Raw genomic sequence first — 6,097 nt, forward strand, 5'->3', positions numbered from 1 at the left:
TATAATTCAAACCAGATGTTTACACGCACTGTACAAAAAGACAAATAGCCTTTTTTTTCACTGTCTTGATATTAAATCAGACAAAATATTTCCTGTTGTAGATCAGCTAGAATGACCAAAAGTATTTCAATTTGCTTGAAAAATAACAAAATATTGAAGCTGGTGGTGATTTTTTATTACTTGCCTATAATGAGTAACCATATGCTCCTGAAATACTGTACGATACTATTGTATTTATATAGCATTTCATTAATACAAATAGCATCCTTGAATAACCTTCTTATAAAATCTTGCTAGTATTTTGACCCATTTCTTTGAGCAGAATTGATGCAATTGAATCAGATTTGTAAGCTGTGCTGAAGTGCACTTGTCCCTCATACAGGAAAAAACCTTTACACCATGATGCTGTCTCCCCTGTACTTTACACTTGGGGGTGTTGTGGTTCTCCCTTTTTCTACCAAATGTAAAGATGTTAGTTATGACCACTTCAGCTTTAGTTTCATCAGAACATCTCTCCAAAATCAACATGTTTGTTCCTCTGTGCATTTGTAACTGTAATTTGACTTCTTTTTTTTTAAATTGAGTAATGATTTCTGCCCTGCTGAGTGGCCTTTTATTGTATGTCTGACTAGACTTGTTTTTCACACAGCTCTCTTTTGGATGTTGTCTTTCACTTTTCTTTTACTTTGATGTCATAGAAAAAAGCAGTGTGTTCAGGTGGTGCTTCTGATTAACCTCTCAGGAACTTATCAAATAGTATCAATGCAGTGTATTGTTCGTCTATGTAAAAATCTGACTTTGATTTAGCACAAAAAAAAAGAGAATGTGCTTTAAACAATGAATAGAAACATTTGGTTTCAACTGTGCAACCAAGCAGTTTCATTTTTACACACTTTTTGTTATTATTTTGTACACCTAACTACTTCAAAATAGTACAAATGACTATTAAGTTGATATTTACCTAAATACATTCCAAATTACCAAAGCTTTCTGCAAATCTCTGGCTCTTTCAATACCCATTTGTATCATTAAATATGACCTAGCACACAAGGTTGAATTGGATGGCTTGAAATTTTTTTTTTTTTGCTAAACATGTGCTTGTCATCTTGTATCTGCTGCACGTAATTATACACTAGGAAGGGAAAATAATTGCTTCCACATGCGGCTGTAGGTATACAGCTCTTTTCTCCTTCCAGCAGTCAGTCATGCAGGGTGAAGGTGGCCTGGGCATGAACATGAACTGCACTGTGTCTGAAGAAATGACACAGTGTGTTCCCCTTTCCTCTTTTCAGTTTCTCTCTGCACTGCAGACCTTTGTAACTCAGACACGGTCGGTCTCGGTGTGCCAGGAGTCCGACTGACTAATAAGAGCACATGGAATAAGACTCAGTGAAGCACAATGCACTGCTGTCTGCGCTTGTGTAAACAAGCGGCTCAGGATCGCGTAGGTGTTTTTCGTCACTTCCTGAAAATGGTTCCACTCGTGTTTTGCTTTTGAGCAACGTTTATGAAAAATGTAGTGAAAATGAAACTGAGTGAGATGAAATTTGTGACTAATAAAGGGCCCTACTTTATTAGTAGGGGCCTTAACTAAACCATCCACTAAACCATCTACACCGTTTTTGCACCTTTTATGTCAGAAATATTCTGTAGAATTTAACAGGAAAACAGGGCAACAACATGTTTAAGTATAGGTATGCTGTTCTTTAGGGGATGCTTAGTGTTGCTGTTATTATGCCAAACATATATCTTGACTTTGTGGCGCAAAAGTTTAGCTAGTTATAGCAAATTCTCCCATGAGCCTCTGTCTGCTTGCCCTACTCCTGACAGCAGATTTACGTCGAAGGCAGTAATTTGTTGCCACATGTAAAACACAATTACATGATTTGTTGGAAATTTCTGCAGCTCATTCCCTCTAAATGCCGTTCTCCAACAGCCTCCATGACCAATTTCGTTTTTGTGTCTCACTCAGTTCCTGAAAAAAAAACATTCAGTTTTTGTCAGATGTCAGAATCTTCTCATGAGTTCTAATGGAAACAGATGAAGAAGAGTCAGATGGATTTATACGATCTATTTTCTGAAGAGTTCCTCGCACGATATCCATTAGCAGTTGCAAAGTGGAGTCTCTAAAAGAAAATATGAAAGACAGCAGTAAAAAAAGTGCCGATAGTTTACACAGGGTGCTCTTGTGCAAAGCAAAGATGTATGTGCTGAGCCGTGTGACTGACTTAGTGTCAAGTATCGATGGAGGTGATTTATAACTGTGTCTCTCTACACTTTGAGGTGTCTGGGTGTCTGGGAAACAATCACTGAGGTGAAACGAATAAGTAATCTGAAGCAGCTGCTGTGAATGACTGAAAGAGCAGCTGTAACTTATGAAATTATCTGAAACTGAACTCATAGTTTAGACTTGGAGAAGTTATCAGTCAGACAGTGGGTTTGCGGGGGCTTTTATCGAGTACCCTTGCATAATACCAAGTAACTTCCTAAGATGCTTAAATCACACTGTTGTTTTGGAAATTATGTGTTCGTTCCCTGCACTTTATTCTCAGAAAACGTTTTCCACCATTAATCCTTCATCTTAATAGCCACAGTTTTCTAAGACGTGCAGCTTTATGTTACTGTGTCCACAACGCAAATGCTCCTGAGTGATTTTGGAGAGAATTATGGTGAAGTGATTCAGTAAGGTGAAAGGGATTTTTTTTTTTTAAAACTACAGCAATGATTTTCTGCTACTTCCAAAGAAATGGTACAACAAATTCCAATGAGCATGTAGCATTCACTCCAGCTCACAGAAACACATAAGAGGACATGGGATATAAGTGTTAAAATAACAAACCCAAAGCACAGTTCTTCTTAGAATAAATTTTGACTTTGAGCCAGAAACATTTGATGGCTGGTTTATATTCATTCCCTCTACTCTGTGTTATTCAATTCCAGGAAATTCAAGTGTTTCATCCACCATGAAATGCCAATTTGGCTGAAGAGCATAGAGACTAAATATGGTACAGGATGTGGGTCATTTCATGAATCCATTGCCTTAGGTTCAGAACTACTCAAATATATATACACATTTTAAAAATCAGGCTACTTAATGCTGCAATTTCAAGTTTTGGAGCACGTCCCATCTTTGGGCTGGTGTAAGATTTTGATAGATGCAAAAGATTTAATGAGGTGTTGGATCAGAGCCCTCTGATGTGCTGATGGACCGCTGTTACATAACCTCATCGGGTTAGACAGATCACAGCTTGTGACACTCTGAGTCCCACAGCGTAATGAGCACTTGAGGACTGAGCAAAAGGAGCAAGATGTACTCATCATGGTCACCTCCAGCTGTTGCTGTAAAATCCTGGGTCCATCCCGCAAACACGAGATTTCAAAAAGTTTCTGATGCAAGTTTTAATGTATAAATATTCTCGGTGCGATACTGTAATTTCTGAATCTTGCAAAGTTTCCGGGAAACTTGCCTCAATCTCCAAGGGTGAATGGAAAATAAGTGGAGAGCTCTCTGGGCAATTTGCCTGTCCATCACAGGGCAACACGGGAAGATGCAAGATAAACAGTAATTCTCACTCTGACATATGCCTAAAAGCATGATTTATTCAGCTAGCAGTCATTTTATCACTCAAGGGCATTAGTAGTCTTCAAGCATTGAACTCTCAGAAAATTTGCTTGTTGCTTGTTCTGAGATCCAACAGCAGAGAAACAAGAAAAAGCCATAGTAGAGGTTAGAGTGTTTAAAATACAAGTTCATTTGTGACCAATAGATGGAAAAAACTGAATCCCATTAAAGATTTGACGAAGGAAGAAGTAAATTAGGAAAGTTGGTATTTTGGTAGGTTTGAAGATTTTTCTACTTGGTTCTTGTGGATAGTATTTGTTACTATCCACAAGTAGGTATCTAAAGTAGGTTCTTTAGAATGAATTGCCTTCTGTTTTATATTTTTGCTGTGTTTTGGGGGGATTGTTGGAGGGCGCACAGACAGGTAATAATTCCTGTAGCTGACCAGAACAACATGTGGAATCAGACTGACAAAACCTTTGCAGTAGTCACTCTGTGCAGCTCGTCCTCAACATCTTCTGCTAGACTCTAGGGGGCAGTGTAGGGCTCCTACAGCAATATGGCGTCCATAAACTGTGATGCATCTTTCTTGTTATTGCCCTTTTAGGTTTTGGAAGGAGTTTAGCAGATTAATTTATAACGGCTTGTATAAATTGGATATATATTTATATGTATGCAGTGCATTTGGAAATCTTTAGGTCCAATTTCATATTCACACATGTAAATTTCCTAAAAGCACACTTTCTTCATTTTCTTATGGCCATGGTAAATCAGTAGCAGACTCTACCAACCAAAAGGTTCTCAATGCAGTTTTTATATGGGAATTTTTGTGTGTGTTTGTATAATTAGCACACTAATTAGACAATTTAGTGTGCTGTGTTCACATTTGAATTCAAATTAAAAAAATACTTTATTAATCCCAAAGGGAAATTAAATGTTGTTGTAACTCATTAATTTAGATTCTTCAAACAATTATTGAAGATACTGATGGCTGTACCTTCAATTATTTGTTGTATTCCTGCCAATACGGGTGCCAAGTGGACCTCGCGGATCCGTCAATCAGAAATTTAGCTGAAAGGACCTAACAAACCAGCAAAGTTTTCCTGGAGTCACAATGTTTTAACCTCAAGGTTGATGATGTCTGATGGGCAACATTGCTTCTCATCAGCATGAAGGGCTGATGGCTCCAACTCACACCACTTGCAAAGAAGACAATTCACAGAAGGGAAAGAATAAATGCACCCGAGAGGACAAGTGGAGATAATTAACTTGTATATATTATAAAAGTTAAATATATATTTAGCCTTTGCAATGAAATGTAAACTGAGGAAACCAGGCATTTCAACAAAATATTTTTTTCAAAACAGTTCAACGTGTTATTTGACGGTATTTGACAGAGGGTTAAACACTGTTAGCTTTTCATTTTTCGAACAGTTTGTCATCTTGACCTTCATCACAAGGCTGTTAATTTTTAGCCTTGTCTGGGGAGAACAAAAAGAACTCATTGCCGTGAAAATGTTCTTCTTGGTTTGGCTATAGCTTGTACTGACTCATTGAGTTACATCCATACTACTCTCTTTAATGTGATTTACAACTGTACAGTACAAGAAATAAAGCTCAGACCGTGTGTAAGGGTCCTAGGATTTGCTCATATCAGTATTACAAATAAAAATAGTCAAGGGATGCTGTCAGACACATTTGAGGTCTGGTTTTATCTCATCGCCAGCTGCACTGTTCACTGTCTGACCTCATCCACCGCACCGTGATGTGAGTCAGCCCTGCTTCTCCAGAAAACTGATGTGGTTTGTTGGGATCTTGGCTACAGCTCCCAGCCATGCACCGGGAGTCTGTGGGGGCCCTCTTTAAAGGATCATTTTGAAAATCCACCCGAGTGACCGGGATGGAGTGCACGTCAATGTACAACAAAGAACTACCAGACGCAGAATAACCTCTAGATGTATGGAAACTATGAGTCACTTGCTGCTGTTTGTTGCTATAGACACTAGTGTTTGTGTTTGTTTGTAAAACCATGTGGTGACCCAGAAGACTTTCAAGAATGAAAGTTTCAAACATTTTCTGACAAATATTGTTTAATTTTTGGGGCTCAAAAGCAGCAGACAACCAACTGGCTTACACTTTTATGACATAAAAGTGACATACAAACGTCATACAAAGGATGAATTAGGAAGAATTTGGTAATTAATTAGGTAAGAATTTAGTCTCATCACCTTCCCCAGACATGCCGACGACCTGGCCGCCTTGTGAGCCAGCCACTTGTCTGAAGCTGGTTAGCACGGCTTGTTAAGGTGTGAGTTCTGGAGCCCTCATTTCCTGCAAGAGCCCAACTATAGGAGAGGAAATCTGGGACATTTGGAAAAGGTGTTACATCTAATCCTCTGGAAGGGAGGTTAAAGAATTTCCCCAGTTCTTCACACTGTCTGAATATAGAAATCACATTTTCAGAGAATCCCCTCAAGCGTGACCCCATATTTCTAAATATACCCTTTGCTCGGTTTGGTTTGACTTTTTGCTCGT

The sequence above is a fragment of the Xiphophorus couchianus genome, chromosome 8 (genome assembly GCF_001444195.1).
Source record: "Xiphophorus couchianus chromosome 8, X_couchianus-1.0, whole genome shotgun sequence".
Classification (NCBI taxonomy): domain Eukaryota; kingdom Metazoa; phylum Chordata; class Actinopteri; order Cyprinodontiformes; family Poeciliidae; genus Xiphophorus; species Xiphophorus couchianus.